Source organism: Cavia porcellus, unplaced genomic scaffold, assembly GCF_034190915.1.
Source record: "Cavia porcellus strain 051 isolate PalLab524CR breed Dunkin Hartley unplaced genomic scaffold, mCavPor4.1 scaffold_7, whole genome shotgun sequence".
In the NCBI taxonomy this organism is placed as follows: domain Eukaryota; kingdom Metazoa; phylum Chordata; class Mammalia; order Rodentia; family Caviidae; genus Cavia; species Cavia porcellus.
This window is the reverse complement of record NW_026947490.1, coordinates 71521327-71538439: the sequence shown is the minus strand read 5'-3', so window position 1 is coordinate 71538439 and position 17113 is coordinate 71521327. Positions and strand designations below refer to the sequence as shown.

At 40.0% G+C, this 17113-nt stretch overlaps 1 pseudogene; it reads left to right on the top strand.

The window, feature by feature from the left end:
• The first annotated feature begins 237 nt into the window (after nt 1–237).
• On the top strand, nt 238–16704 carry LOC100733644 (protein SPT2 homolog; annotated as a pseudogene).
• Nucleotides 16705–17113: the final 409 nt, after the last annotated feature.

Here is a 17113-nt window from a genome sequence, read left to right as displayed (position 1 = left end):
TGCAGAAGCAGAAAGTTCAAGTTTCCTTTATGAATCTTGCATGATAGTGCTTTGAAAAGATAGTATCCCATCACGGATAGTAGTTGTAGAAATGTAAAGCTTGAATATTTCAGAAAATTCCCAATGTGAATGCAACGCTGGAGAGTCCTCTTCATGTCAGCGCCAGAAGGAGAACCTAGAATTATTTTTAGTTTTCAAGTGGTTCAGAAAAAGGTGAACATAAATCAGTGGATTCCTATGGACTTGCAGCAAGTGTATGGGCAGGACGACGACTTCAGCCTCCAATATCCTGAAGGGCTGTGTCCGTGGAGATTGGGGCTGCGGGGAGCTGGAGACTGGCAGGGAGATCACGGCGAGAGAGACAGGCTTGCGGGCCACCAGAGAATAACTGCTGATGGAGAGAAAGTCCCTGGCTATCCAGAGGTAGCGCACAAGGGGAGAAGCCTGGCGGGATGTGAAAGCCATAGAGCGCATCGCACTTTCAGAACTATATGAAAACCATGTTCCACAATTTACATAAAGAACTGTCAGACTTTTCAGGGAGGGTCATGCTTTGAATTTATATGACCTGCCCTTTGCTGGCCATCACATCAAATAAAATAACCTCATTAAACAATCGAGGTGAAGTCACTTCATTACAAAGATCAGGGCTTTTTAAGTTAATAAAAAAAATAGTTTTTTTATTATCTGTGGGGATAGCATTTTCTTTCTTACTCTTTTCTTTTCTTTTTCTTTCTTTCTTTTTTTTTTTTTTTTTTTTTTTTTTTTTGAGACATGGTATTGCCATGTAACTCAGACTGGCCTGGAACTCAAGTGTGTAGCTTGGGTTAGCCTCAAACTCACAGCCATCCTCCTGCCTCAGCCTCCTGAGTGCTGGGATTACATGCATGCTTCACCATCCCAGGCCTGATAACATTGCTTGTAAAGAAGAAGAACAATTAAGCAACCTGACAGAAATCAGCTGGTGAGGAGAGATATGTGCTTTCCTACCCCCAATAAGTTCCAGAGGAGGCAGCTCTCAGTGCCAAGGGCCTGGGAAAGCATTTCCCATGAGGTCAAAGAAAATGACTTTTCTCAAGAGCACTTAGAGAAGTCGGACACACCAAGCAACCTTTTCGATTTGCTTCAGTGGGAGGAGGGTCCCCATTTTATGTGTTCAAGTACCTCATATGTGCCTCATAGAAGAGTAAGTAGCTTGTGTGCCTGTCCCCACTCCTCAGCCAGTGCCTGTGACACCCTCCATCCCAACACACAAGGGTTCAGGTAACCGAAGTCACTTGAAAATATTCTCCCAGACAGGGAAAGAGATGTAATAACGAAAGTGGGTGCTTCCTGCTAAGGCAAAATATAGGAGGGGAAAGAAGCTTGGATAAAAAAGAAATGCGGTCTTTCCAAAGTGTACTATTACCACACTAGGAGAGCGTTCCAGACCAGGAAAAATGGTGTGAACTATAGAACTTAGTATAAGGCTCCAAAAAGATAACTACTGATTCAGTTGCCTGAAAGAAAAATGAAAGAACTATTCAAGAAGACAATAAAGATCGTCCCAAGATGTGGAGATCACAATGGGAAAAGCTAAGGAGTGGGGAAGAGCACTGGGATGAGTTTAGGGTGCTGGCGTTTGCTATAATTTTGTGAATTAGTGCAATTATAACACAATGGGCAGCAGGATTGACTGTGGCTAGACACATAATTGACACCCTGCCTGAGAGATATGCAAATTTGTTAAATGTTTGACCGATCAAAAATAAAATTCTCTGCCAGTATGAATCTTTAAAACGTATCACAGTTTTAAGACTGGTAATATAAAGGACTTGAATAACGACACACACAGAGTATTGTTTCTTTCAAAGAAAGAATATGTTCAATATTTATAGAAATTAACATATTTGCATATGATTAAACCTGTTTTATGCTTAAAAGCATATATTGTGTTGCTTTATTTTCTCAATTCACAAATACATGAAATAAATTAACAAACAAAATATTTTTTATTTAATTTTAAAGGGAATAAAACAGAACAGTAAAATGAATCGAAACAATAAGACAGTAGGAAACCTACAATAGTTACTGTACTGCATGTTACTGTCCTGTAAATAGTTGCTGGGCTTAGACTTGCAAATGCAAGCCATTAAACAACGCAGTTCCTCCAAATCAGCGGGTTGCTGGGCAAGGCGGGGCGGGGCGTTCACTACTTTTCTCTCATAAACTCCAGCACCTGCGGCTCACAGCAGGCTGGTTCTCCCACTTCCCTGCTCCCGCTGGCTCACAAAAATATTTTAAAAATGAACAACTCGAGAATCCCTGACCTAAGTTGAACCCTATGTAATTGCTGTTTGACCATTTTTGTCTACAGCGTTGTAATCCACAAGGGTTAGCGTGATTAAACCTATTTAGCTCAGCGGCATAAGCGCCTGCCTTGCAAGCAGGCAGTCGTGAGTTGGATCCCTGGTACCGATAAAAAGGAAAAAGACAAAAAAAAAAAAAAAAAAAAAAAAAAAAAAAGAAAAGGTGACAGAGCCAGAAGGCAGCTGGAGAGAGAGCAGGGACAGGCTGCTCACAGATCACAACACCAGCTTCCAGCGGAGAGACCACAGCGACTGCAAAACGGAAGGAACAGGAAGCCAGGTGTTGCCCTGACTTCCAAGCAGCCCAGCACTGAGAGCCACTTCTGGTCCAGTACGCGTACTGCAGCTGTGTGCTGGTAAAGCGAATCAGTGTTTGTGATCGGTGTTTGTTTTTTCTTAGCTGAGCAGCAGTGGACCAGAAATACACATTGGAAACGCCACCTCTGGGCACTGCTGCGGGGTGGATCTGTTGCCCTAAATCAGCATCTAGGTGCCTTGGTTCTGTTTGCACACCGTGTGTCCCACTGGCTCGCCTAGCCCTGTGCTAACACATGTCTTCCGGTTATTATAGCCTTCCAATGAACATGGATATCCAGTGGAGTTAGTTTACAAACTTTCTTTCTCTTCACATCTTAACTATTTTTGAACTTTTGTCTTCCAATGCGTAAATTAGCTTATTTTTCAAAAAATAAAAAGTAAGTCATCTTTAAAATTAGGATTACATTGACTGATATAGTTCATTGTGAGCAAAATTAGTGTTTTAAAAATATTGCATATTTGAATCTCTTATTAATGAAATACAATTTTATCTTGAATTCTGTTAATTTTCCACTATATAATCATTCACCTGTAATAGCGGTTTTCTTTCATGCCTATATTTTTCATTGCCCTACTGTATTACATGAGATCTGAACTATGATATTAATGAAAATGACAAAAAAAATTTTACTAGAATTTCAATTATTTTACATTAAATGTGTTTTGTAAAAAAAGGTTATTTTATGTTGCTGTTTGTGGGTGCCCTTTATCATACTAAAACCATTCCCAGTTAGCCTCAGTTTGATCAACTATATAATATAAAACAATGTGGAATGTTTTTATTTTTAAGAATTTTAGCCTGAGATAGGATTATCGCTCAGTGGTACAGTGTTTGCCTAGCATGTATGAGGCTCTGGATTCTATCTCTTTGACTGCAGAACAGTTATTTTTAGTTATCTTAGATTCACATTTTAGTGCGTACTTTATATCTAATTGAAAATAAAGTATTTTACAGTAACTGAAATACTATCATGTGTATATACAGACATAGATGAATTATTATTTGCCATAGTTAGTAAAAGCACCATTAATACTGAATTGGGAATATTGAACCATTGCTCCTGAAGGAAGTACAGGGTTAGAATCCCAGAACACTTTGGGCACAATATTTGTTCTCAAAAATCAACCTATAGCCTCGTTTTATGTGTGTTTCTGTCTGGATGCCTTATTTAATATATATTGCCAATCTCTGCTGTTGAACTCCTGACTCCATGCTCCAGTGAAGCTTATCTAACACAGATACTCATGTCATGTTTTCTCCATACCACACACCATATATATGTATGTATGTGTCCACATATGTGTGCACTATGGTATATCTTAAGTAAGTCAAGTTTATATCGTCATTATGTCATATATTTTGTGTTTTTCAGATCATCTATTTAAGAATTTCTTTAACAGTAATATATTTTTAAAATTTCGTCTATTTTTCTTATATAATTTGAAGTTATATTATTAGATGGATTTAAAGTATGCTCATCTCTCAGGTATTGTAAAATTTCTCTCTGTGTATCTCTGTCTTGGTATTTACTCTGCACTGCGCATGCGGGGTGTTTGATGGCTGTTTCTCTAGGATGCGCGCTGGTTCCTCTTCCGCCACCTCGAGGTCTGCTGCAAGCTCTGTGCAACGATTGATTCACAACCAGCACGTTTTTTAGGCTGACGTTTTGGGGGCACACTTTTTCTAAAATCTTGGACACTATTTATGGAGCATATTTGTCACTGATTCTGTCATAGTTTTTCTTTTTTTTAAGATTTGGTTTTTGGACAGTTTTAGGTGTACAGAGAAACTAAGCAGAAGCTAGGGAGACCCAACCCCACAATGCATAGACTCCAGGACTACCAGAGTGGTCCGTTTGTGACAATTAGTGAACTTACACTGTTAAAGTATTATCACCCAAACTCTAGCTTGAGTTTGGATTTTACATTCTAAGGATATGAGTGTTATAAATTGTATTAACTATTCTTACGGCCCTAAGTCCTTCCTGTGCCACTCCCCTCTTGCTGACTTCTGGCAACTGCTGCCTTGCGAGGTTTGCTTTCCGCCATCCTGCAGCACAGAGGAAGACACAGCACAGAACCTCCTCCTCAGATTGGCTTCTTTCCCTGAGTAACATGCACTGAAGTGTCCTCCGTATCTTTTTATGCATGATAAGTCATTTCATTTTAGAAACAAATAATTGAAGTCTGGTTAAACCATAGTTTTTTCTATCTATGGGAATGACATCCCGATTGCTTTGACATTTTGACAGTTGTGAAGAAAGTTGTTATGAACACCATATGCTGATTTTTGCATGATCATAAATTTTCAGCTTGTTGGGGGGATGCCAGCAAGAATGACTGCTGGACCGTGTGGCAGGAGGCTGTTTGGTTTTGCACCGGCTGCCCATCTGTCTGTACAGTGGCTGTACCGCAGGTATTCTAGGCAGCAGTTGTCAAAAGGCCTGGTGCCCCACCTTTTCCCAGCATCTTGCCGTGTCTTTGATGGGTGTCTGGTGACATCGCACTGTGTTTTCATTTTCAGTGCCTAATGTCGTGTGATGCGGAGACTCTAGACCTTTTTAGGTGAAATGCCTGTTTATATCTTTAGTCCATTTTAAAAACATTGCTCTTTATTCTCCTACATTTGGAAAATTTGCTCAAGTCCAAATATTTTTCCTTATCTGTAGCTTATCTTTTCATTATATTGACAGTGTATTTCACAGGCAGAGAATTTTTACTTTTAATAAAGTCCAGCTTATTAACTTTATTTCATGGATCTTGATTTTGGCATTTTATCTAAAAAAAAAAAAACACACACATTCAAAAGCAAGGTCATATAGATTTCCCTGTATTTTATTTTCCAGAAGTCTTATAGCTTTGCATTCCATGCTATGTTGATCCATTTCCAGCTAATTTTGTGAAGTATGTGTGCTTGCTGGTAGATTCAGTTTTGTCCAGAAGTATGCCCAGGTGCTGTGCCACTGTTTGTTGAAATGATCGTCATTGCTCCATTACCACGTCTTTGCTTGGGTATAACAGCCAGCTGACAATTTGCCTGTCTCTGGACTCTATCCTGTTACCTTGTTTTTTCTGTTCTTTAACCAATACCACACTGTCTGGGCCACTGCAGTTGTACAGAAAGTCCTAGAGCTGGTTATGTTTAGTCCTTCCTCCTTCTTCTTCCCCCTCAGTGATGCTTCAGTCATCCTGGGTCGTTTGCCTCTCCGTATCAAATTTGTGGTTATTTGTTGATATCTATAAAACAGCTTATGGTATTTATTGAGACTGCACTGAATCTATAAACCACACTACAAAAAACTGATTTCTTGATAGTTGAGTCTTTATACCTACCTCTTTGTACCCAAAATATTGCTCCATTTATATACTTTGAGTTTATTTAACAGAGTTTCATAGTTTTCATCACAAAGATATTATTCATATTTTCTTAAATTTATACCTAAGTATTTCATTTTGGAGTGTACTAATTCACATTATAGTCTGTAATTTTAGTTTCAAGTTCCATTTGTTCATTGCTAGTATATAGAGATTTCACTACTGTTATAATTATTTGATAGTTTTGGTACTTTTTGTTGATACTTGTATACTTCTACACAGTCATGAAATAGATTTTTATAAATTGGTATTTAATTTACAGTCTTTCCTCAGTCATTAGTCAAATAAGGATACAAGAAAATAAAGCACGTTTCCTAATTTCTGCTTGGAAATATAAGATCTGGGGAAATTTTCTGCTACAAATCAGTTGACCATAGATAGAAATAGAAATAGAAATTCTTTTTTAAGATATACTGATCTCATTGATTTATATAGCATGAATTAAGGAAGACGTGTATAATAAAGCACTAGGTTTAAATCTAGGTAGTGTAATTATTACATGGTTGATATCTTTTCAAAATTCGTGGTTTCAGAACTTTGATGGCTAAGAGAGAGAGAATGAAAATAGCTTAACACTGGGTATGGTGGCACATGCTTGTAATCCCAGCACTTGAGGCCAGAGGAATCACCGTATTTCAAGGTCCAGATCAGCCTGGGCTACATAGTGAGTTTGAGGCCATCCTGGACTACATAAAAAGAACTTGTCTCCAGAAAGCAATAAACAAACAAACAAAAACTCACCTTCTTATGATGAGAAGGAATTAAATACAAGGTTTCTGAGAGTTGGGAACACAGGGGAAAATTTGTTTTTTCAAGGTAAAATAATTTTAATGTGAAATTACAGTGAAATGTGAGAAATGTATCAAAGTTCTTAATCACAAAGATGGAGTTTTTAAAATGGCAGATTATATTTTGGTGTTCTGCCATCTGAAATAAAAAAGGCCCCTAAGTGACCATTGTCCCAGGAGAAAGTTGACTGAATATTTTATTTAAGGGATCAGGAACAATTTTGTGATGTAGACCATAAATTGAGAATGTAAGCTTTAGAAAGGAAAGTGTATACATTAAATAGGTAGAAGTGCTGAGTTTAAATAATAAATAAGCAGTTTAATTTTTATCACTCATGTGGGTACAGAGGGTGTTAGACAGGTAAAGCAGTCTCTCCTCAGTCTCAGCCAAATGAAGGTACAAGAAAACAGAACACAATACGCAAGCATCTCAGCTTGGAAGCACCAGACGAGGGTTTGAACCACTGCTGATCTCGTTATTCTTCTAAGTCTCAATGTTTTCCTCATTAGAGTGGGAGTGGAGGGTACTTCAAAGTCCGAATCTAGAATTATTCTCTAACTTTTCCTTTGTACAAGAATTTAATTTCCTGAACCAGCCTTGGTCAGCTTTTGATGTGTTTAAGCCATTTCTAAAATTGATTATTAAATGAATATAAAAATCAAGGTTGTACATATTAATAGGATACCATGTGACGTTTTGATACATAAATACACTGTACAAAGCTTAAGTCAAGTGAAAATATCTGGATTTTTTCCATTTATCATACAAAATGGTGAAAACGTTAAAAATCCTTTCTTTTAGCCTTTTGAGATGCTTCCTGGTACATAAATGTCATCTATACTCTTCTTACTATGTATACCAGAGCTCTCTACTCCTGTCCACCTGCAATTTAACATGTATCCTCCTGTTGTTCAGTGCATCCCTCTTCCTCTCTTCATGCCTACTCTGCAGCTCCTGGTAACCAGCACTGTGTTCTCCACTTCTACGAGATCAGTTTTTTCAGAGCACACATATAAGGGACAATTGCAGTGTTCAACTGTTACGCCTGGTTCATTTCACCTAGCATAAGGATCTCCAGTCTCATCTATGCTACTGCAGGTATAGGGCGTCCATTCTTCACTGACTGGGGTTCCACTGCTCCATACTTTCTTGTCAACTCATCCGTTAGTGACAACTCATCCGTTGTTTTTATTTCTTGATTATTATGAATAATCAATGAACATGAGAGGGTCAGTGGTCTCCTCCACATACCAATTTCATTATCTTTGGATATATTATGCCAAATTGGGATTTCTGGGTCATATAGTATTTATTTTTAAAATTTTCTCAGGAACTTTCATAATCTTTTCTTGCAATGACTTCATTAATTTACATTCTTACCAACAGTGTGTGAATTTTTCCTTTTATCCAAGTCGTCATTTGCTTTTTCTTGCAATGCTTTGTATTGATCCAAGGGTCTTGTACATGCTAGGTAAGTGATGTGTAATTAAACTACATCCTCAGCCCTCAACAATGATCTTTCTGGTAATTGTAATACTTACTGGGGTAAGGCAACATCTCACTGTAATTTCATTTTGCAATTTTCCGCATACCTGCTACATATTTGTATGTCTTCTTTTGAAAAATTTTTGGTTCTATTACCAATATTGTAATTGAGTATTTGCTATTTCTTTGGGTATTGGGTATTTGTTATTAAGTTTTTGGAGTTTCTCTGTATTCTTCACATTAAACTCTAGTTAGCTATATAAGTTGCAAGTATTTTCTCCGCTTCGCCAGGTTGTTTCTTTGCCTGTATATTTTTTTTCCATTGTAGTGCAGAAACCTTTTGGTTTGATATCATTTCATTTGTTCATATTTGCTTTCTCCTGTTCTTTGGACACTCATCTAAAAATGATTTCCCATCTCAGTATTTTGAATTTCCATTTGTTTCCTGCTAGTAGCCCTAAAGCTTTAGGTTTTGCCTCTTCTAATTTCAGGTTTGATTGTTGTGCATGATGAGAAATGTAAATCTTATTTTCTTCTTCTGCATGTGAATATCCATTTTCCTTAGTATCATTAATTGCAAAAACGTTCCTTTGTCTACTGTGTTCTGAGCATATTTATTGAAATTCAGTTAAGTATTTATCTGCAGGCTTATTTCTAGGCTCTGTGCTCTTGTATTATCTTGGATTAGTCTGTGTTACTGTTTTTATTCCAGTGCCATGCTGGGCCCATTTATACGGACAGTTTTTATTGCATGAAACTTACGTAAAATTAAAAATACACATCTTAAGTGGACAACTGAGTAAATTTTTACACAAGCATACAGCACTACTTAGTTCAAAATACAGAACATTTCTTTTTTTATTTTATTTAAGGAGAAAAGAAAAAAAACAGTGAAAGGGTACAAGTTATACAGATTTACAGAAGAAAAAAATGAACAGTAGGAAATCACTAGTTAATGGATTACATATTGCCATCTTAGAAATAATTGTTCAAGTCACAAAATTAAAGCTTGTAGAGTGGACATTCCAACAATGATACTGCAAACAGTTCTGTTCAATGATCCAATAAAACTCTGTGATATCATTTTCTATCTTATACACTTAAATATACATGCAATTATATAGTTTAGAGCGCTTTCTTTTCCTCTCTTTTGTACAATGAGTATTACACATTTTTGGTTTCATTGCTCCCACGGTTCTTATTGCTTTTTTGGAAGAGAGTAAAACCAAATGTGACATAACAGAACAGAATCGGTCAAGTCAAAAGGGTGGACATAATAGATAATATAAAAACATAATACAAGGTGATCAACAATGGTTACCATAATGCCTCCCGCTATCTCTAATAGAATTGCCTATATCATTAGTTATAATACAATTGAACAAAACAGTAAAGAACAAAACCAACAAAACCAAAACATTGGAGACATTGTAGGTCTTCAAAAGTAGATAAAAGTCAATGAGAATGGGCGTTATAATGAATCTCATTATCTTCACAGCTGATGCCTAAACTTTCGAACCTGATACTATCCAGCAAAACAGAATAGGGGAACATCAGTCAAAAACAAGATGGTGAGAGTAATACAGGGCTTCAAATCGAGATAATAGAAAGTCAAAGTGGGTTACTATATTATATCCTGCTATTTTTCCCTTTAATTAAACGGATAAAAATTAAAAAAGTAAATAATGGAGTGGAGATTGAGAAAAAAGAGGGCATAACAGCGAAACAGCACAGATCAAAACATAACCATTTAAGCAGAATAGTGTTTCACCACCAGATAATTCCGACCCAAAAGTAGTTACCATATTGACTCTTTCCTTGAAGTCCTTGAGTACAACTTCGTATACTGTAGCATTAAGTATATCAAAACAATGTAAAACCATTTGAGAGAATGACAGCATTACAGAGTATTTAGAATCAACTAACAGAAAATGAACAATGGTTTCTGTATAATCTCCTTGTCTTTAAAAGGTTTTTGCTTATACTATCGTACATAATAAAATCCAATAAGATACAACCTGTTTAGACCATTGGAGACAGAAGAACAAAAGCTTGATGAGACTTCAAAACAAGATGATACTAAATCAGTATTACCTATTAAGATGTCATTTTCTCCAAAATAGCTGTTCCTATCATCCAATTTTCTCTGGCTCATTTCTGTTGAGCTCTTTTTCTGTCAGTAGCTGTCAGTTTGTCTTCTTCATTTTGTTCTCTGCTCCATTCGTTGTGGCCTCCCCGCCACTATTTCTGGGTTCTTTGTATTTTTCTTTTTTTAGAATATCCTGCAATACTTTCTGTAGAGTTGAATTGGTGGTTGCAAATTCCCCCAGTTCCTCTTTATCCTGGAAGCACCTTGTTTTTCCATCAATTTCCAGGGACAGTTGTGCAGGATATCTCAATCTTGGCTGGAGATTATTATCTTTCAAAGCTTGAATTATTTCCCCCCACGCTCTTCGTGATTTGATGGTTTGTGCAGAGAAATCTGCTGTAATTCTGATGGTTGTTCCCTTGTAAGTGGTCTGTTTCTTGTCTCTTACAGCTTTTAATATTCTGTTCTTGTACTGAATTTCTAGAATTTTTATTATTATATGCCTAGGTGTTGTTCTGTTTGGGTTGTAGGTAGCTGGGGTCCTGTATGCCTCATACATCTGAGTATCTTTACCTTTTGCTAAATTAGGAAAATTCTCCTGGATTATTTCTGTGAGTAGCTTTTGTAGTTCACTTGTTTGTGTCCCTACTTCTTCTTTTATGTTCTTAATCCTTAAGTTATGGCTCCTCTTATCATCTTCTTGTCTTTGTATTATTGCTGTTTGTTTCTTTGTTATTTTTAAGAAGTTTTTCATTTCATTCTCCCATATTACAAGTCTGCCCTCCAGTTCAGATAGTCTGTCCTTAGTTTCTTTCAAGCTGTTATGCCAGTCTTGGATAGACTTCTTAATTTCTTGATAGTCCCTTTGAACCTGCTTCACGTACTCTATGCTTTCTCTGTTTTCTCCATCAAACAATTCTCCCCTCTTTTTCTGTTCTTCCATTCCACCATCTGTTTTTTCCTGGGTGGTGCTTAGCATTTCTCTAACTATTCTGCATACTTCTAGCTTCAGGTCGTTGATAACTTCATTCCTGAATTGGTCTATGAGGCTCTCTATATGGCGCTTTATGTCTATTGGTGCGGTGTCCACTATTGCCTGTTTCTCAGAATTGGGGGCCGAGGAGCCTTTCTTGTTGCTGCCTTTTCCCATATTCTCTGTTCCTTATATATATGTAAGCTTACATAGGAGGCCCAGCTTCCCTGCCTGTCAGCCACAGCCTGATCGAATTGCGCTGGCTAGGTGTTCCTGCCCACTGCTGCGCACCAGGGAGTTACGGACTAGGCAGCCTACATGGGAGTTGCCCCTCTGGGCCACCGTCCGGCTCTGGGATCTGGGTTGGGCCAGCCTACCGAGTCCACCAGCAGCATCACGCAGGCCAGGCACTTTTCACCAATCCCGTCCGAGAGGGGGATGTGTGGCTGGAGTCGCCACCGCGCCCTGCTCTCGCAGGACTGCCTGAGCCCAGAAAGTCCTCCACTGGAGTCAGACTGTGGTAGAGTGTCAGTTTCTCTCACTCACCTCACCACAAGTCAGTGTCCCTCCCTGTCCGTCCTGTTTTCAACTTGGTTCACAGACTCCCGTTCACAGAGCTTCTGCGCATCTCTCTCCTTGCCGAGCCGATGTAGAGGCAGCCAGCCGCCGAGCGGCGGGAAACCCAAATCGTGGCTTCCAATGGCGCGGGGTCCAGCCTCCACACCGAGTCTTTTCTGTTCCTATTTTAGCACCAGGACTGCATTCCAAGTTGGTTTCTCTCAGCCCAGTTCGTTCCTGGTCAGTAGAGCATATCTCTACCGGCTTATGTCTCCTTAGTCCGCACCATTCCTGACTTCTGAGCCGAGCCTTTCAGAGAGCCTCCAGTAGTTGCTGTTATCTGTCCACCATGTTCTCCCGGAAGTCATACAGAACATTTCTAGAACACTCAAAACCTTTCTTTTTCTAAGAGTCCAAGAATATTAATATATGATTTTTAAAAACATTTTTATTTGCAAATGTGTTAGTACCTAATGGTTACATTTATTGGGGAGAGTTGCTGTATGCACATAACACATACCAATTTTTTTTTATTCCTACCTTTTCTCTCCTTCCCTGCTCCTCTGTTTCTTGGTCATGCTGTTTTGACTACTAATGCTTTGCAATATGTTTGAGGCCTCCTGCTTAGTGTAACACCTCCTGCTTAGTTTTATTTGCTCAGAATGTCTGGGGCTACAAGAGTTTTTTGTTGTTCTATTTAAATTTAGATTACTTTTTGTAGTTCTGCAAAGAATGTCCTTAGTCTTTTGGTGGAAATGACAGTGAAATTAAAAATTGCTTTGGGTCCTATGGACATATTTTAACAACATTGATTCTTCCCATCTATCAGTGCAGGATATTTTTTAGTTTTTCTGTTTCTTCTTTGATTTTTTTCATTAATGTCCATATCTTGCTCTGCAATTATACGCTTAATATTAAATTTATTTCTAGGTATTTGTGTAACTATTGCAAAAGAGACAACTTTCTTAATGCTATTTTAAATAGTTTGCCACTGGTACTTAAAGATGCTTTTTGCAAGTTGATTTTGTGTTGTGCAATTGTTATAAATTCATCTCTTAGTTTCAGTAGTTTTCCAATGAGGTCTTTGGGGTTTTGTACGTATATGATTGTATCACTTGGAAACAGTGACAGCTCACCTCTCTTTTCCAATTGGGATGTCCTCAATTTTTTCCTGTGTTCCTAGTTGCTGTGGCTGGGACTGCTGGTACACGGTTGAATAAAATTAAGAGGAGGCTTCCTTTTTTCCTTCCTTCCTTCCTTCCTTCCTTCCTTCCTTCCTTCCTTCCTTCCTTTTGATTTATTTCTTGTCTTGCTCTATCTTACTACATTTTATATTGCTCTGTCCCCTAGTTCCTTCCTAGTTTTTTCACTGTTTCAGGCCCAGAGTACTTATGGATTATACTTTGTTATATTTTCTTTTCTCCTACCCTGGAAACATGACTTAGGATACTACTATGTGTCAGTTGTTTTCCTGGGTTTATGGTCAGGTTTTTGGTTTTTTAACCTGACACATACAGTTTAAAGAGAAGTTGTATTTTGGCCCAGTTTCAGTTCATGGTTGCCTGGCTGGACTTCAGGAGCACCTTGGCGGAAGGGCGGAGGAGTTTGCTGAACAGCACAGAGGGGGGCGAGGGGTTGGGGACAAAGCCCTCAGTACATGCGCCTTGCAGGGACACTTCATATTTAAACCGGAACAGTTTTCCTTACTCCAACTCGTGCAGCCTCTCAGGCTGTGCTCAGCACACTCACCCGTGTTCCTCGGTTTTCATATCCCATGGGCTTTATAGCTATAAAGCCATAATTCTCAACTAATTATTCAGGTTTTAATAAGACACTGAATTTACAATTGAAATTTGCAGTGACTAGGAGATAACTAGCATAGGAATGTTCATAATATAATTTTAGTCCTGAGCAAAGAAACTGGAGATGGGGTTTAGCTCATAAGGTAACTAATGTTTCTTTAGCCTTGGGAGAGCCCACACTGGAAAACTACATGGTTCACACTTTCGGAATTATAAGACTAAATCACCATTGGAAACACCTGTCACTCTCAAGAATTATCAGACATCAAATACTCATAAAAATACCAAAACAAAACAAATGAATGTAAAAAGCACTGTCATTTATTTGGTCCTTTCCTTCAGAAAAACTTTTAATGCACTTAAGGTAAGTTCACAGAAATGAATATATTACACAGCTATGAAATAGTTTGTGTCAAAACTAATATAAGACAAATTCATTTAGGAAAATGATCTACCAGGCAACCATGTGAGAAGTGAGATGTGTGTGGGAAGAGATGAAATTCAGTTATTCAGAGGGAGAGAAAGAAACACAATCCTTATTTAAAGAAAAAATAGGGGCTTGGAGGTTTAGCTCAGTGGCATAAGCACCTGCCTTGCAAGCAGGCAGCCGTGAGTTCGATCCCCAGTACCGATGAAAAGGAAAAAGACAATAATAATAATAATAATAATAATAATAATAATACCAGAAGTGAATAAGTGAAGCCTGGATGGTGCAAATTCGTCTGCATAGTGCATGTGCCTTGGAGAAATTCTAGCCAGATATGGTGGCACAAACCTATAATCCCAGTACCTGGGAGGCTGAGGCAGGAGGATCACCAAGATTTGAGAGCAGAGATGGCATTGGAAGGCTACGGAAGTGGCTGAGCTAAGGAGTGTGGGATGGGGCTGCCGAGGCAGCTCTCCAGGCATAGCTAGCGCCTCAGCAAGGCACACTTGCAAGCCTTCCTGGGTGCTTGGCCCAGTCTCTCCACCTCAGCCAAAGGAGGACTTCAGGGAAATTCTTCTGACAGCTCCCAAAGGACAAAGCATCAGTGGTGTGCCCCTCTGGGGGCACATACGAGCAGAAAAGGTACAGTTTGGCAGTGGGATCTCCAAAGAAAGACCCAAACGTTAAGGTGCCCAATCAGAAGCTCTACAAGCTTTTATTAGACGGCAGAAGACAAGAGGAGCTCAGGCAAAAAGCCGTAGAAGAACAAAGGAGAAAAGAAGTAGTGAAAAAATGAACTGAGCTCAAAGGTGACAAGAAAGCCAGAGCTGTGCCCAAGAGGACTAAGGACAGTTTCCATGGTTACAGTGGAATTCCTGCTGAGGAGAAGTCAAAGGGGAGGCAGGCCATGGAAAGCCACACAGACCCAGGGAACAGACCCAGAGTGCGATGGCAGAAGAGCATGAGTTCTTAGATACAATCGGAGAGTTGGAGCTGAGCACGAGGAGGATCGAGAGCCTCCTAAAGCGGAAAGCAAACCGAAGGTCCCTCCCTTAAAAGTGCCTTGTCCCCATGAACGTCACTGACTTAGGGAGGCTGGCTGAGAAAGTGCACTTCGAACCAGCGGAGATCAAGGTGGTGAGGAAGCAGAAGAGAGACCTCTGACTGCACAAGAACTGAGGGAGCCAGAATTCCTTGAACAAACGGGTAGGAAAAAGAAACGGGACAGATGTAACACTGCCTCCAACTGTATCTAAAAAGGCTACAGCTCTCAGAAAGAAAGTGTGGGTGCAAAACTTCACAAAGTTCCTGCAGACAGGCATCCTTCTCCCACAGGAATGCCCTTGCCTCATATTGAGAAGAAATCCAGACCCAGCACAGCCAGTGAGAAACATTTAGCTTTGTCTGCGTCCAAATCCATGCCAGGAGAGAAGCCCAAGGCAGGGTCAGACAGCAGCTCCCCGGCCCTCTCTTTGCACAGGTCATGCCAGACCTGTTTTCTGTGGGGCTGGGAAACCCCACTCCAACACCAATTCACCAAGCGCCCCAAAGACTTCCGCTAGCGGGACTCAGAAATCTGCTGCTGAGCACAAAGCCAAAAATTTTCTTCCTTGCCATGTGGCCATTCCAAACCTAGGCCCATGGTCACTCCCCAGAGTAAAGCTAAAGGTCCAAAGGTCGGGCAGCCAGCACCTCCAGCTCAGCACTCGGGTGGCTCAGTTCAGGGACTGCTCTGCCCATCCTTAGTCCTGGCCCTGCCCCCAGACGTCAGAAGGGCAGCCCCAGCTCAGTGCCTGAGCAGTCAGTCAGTGGGACTAAAAAGCTGTCCAGTGACTCAAATCCCTCTGGACAGACAGTGGTACAAGTGGCCCTGGGTGACCCGTCCATGGCTCAGGCAGTTCTAGGAGACCTGTGGGAAGCTCTGTAGGCCCTGGGCGGCCTGTAAACAGTTCACATGACTGAAGACCTGTAAGTGGCTTGGGGTCCCCTGGATGGCCAGTCAGTGGTCCTAGACGATCTGTGAGTGGCTCAGTTCCCACTGCACGGACTGTTCATAGCGCAGGCCCTGGCAGCCAGCAAGCAGCTTAGGAGCTGGGCGAACAGTTAGCAGCCCAGGTGCCCCCATAACGCCCAAGTACACTGTTGTTTCAGGAGCAGTTTCTTCCACGAATATTATCTGCTGGCCCAGCAATGGACAGATGTGTGGAGTGAGGTTTCCCTTCCCTGCCGGCTCCAAAAGGCAGCGAGATTATGAAGAGAAAGATGATAATGATGATGTTGATGAATATGACTCTGAAATGGTTATTTGATTGAAGATGAAGAACCTCTGAAGTAATAGCAAAGCACATTTGAGAGATTTTTGGCTATGCAAGGAAAAAGTACAAAGATAAAAGTGACCGTGCCGTACATTACATGGAGAGCAGTTGGATGGAGCAGCAGAAAAAAGAGGCGAAGAGTTTGAGACTAGGAATGCAAGAGGGCTCAGGGGAATGCAAGAAGAAGAGATGAAAGGTGGGAAGGCCAAGGAGCTGAAGAGATGAAGAGACCTTGGCTGCTGCTTTTATTTTTGTGAAATTCTGGGATCACAGCTGCAAGAATATCCGGCCTTCAGACTACATTAAGCCCCCTTGTTTTAGATTTACATTTGAATAGTTAAGGAGAAGGAATGCATATTGTCCCCTGCAGGTGTCATTTGAGCAAGAAGCATTTTCAAATACTCAAGGTGAAGTCTGTAGTGCAGATCTATTGCCCACTGCCTGCTCCCATGAAGTGAACTGTGCACAGATGCCAGTCTCTGTTCGGATGAGCTGTGCCCTCCAACTTGCAGGGCCATTCACCAGCCAGCCAGTCTTTTGTTGTTCCTTTGTTACTTTAAAGCCGGGTGTGGGGCGGGGGCATTGCCTCTTGATTCATTAAAAAAAAAAAAAAAAAAAAAATTGAAAATAGCCT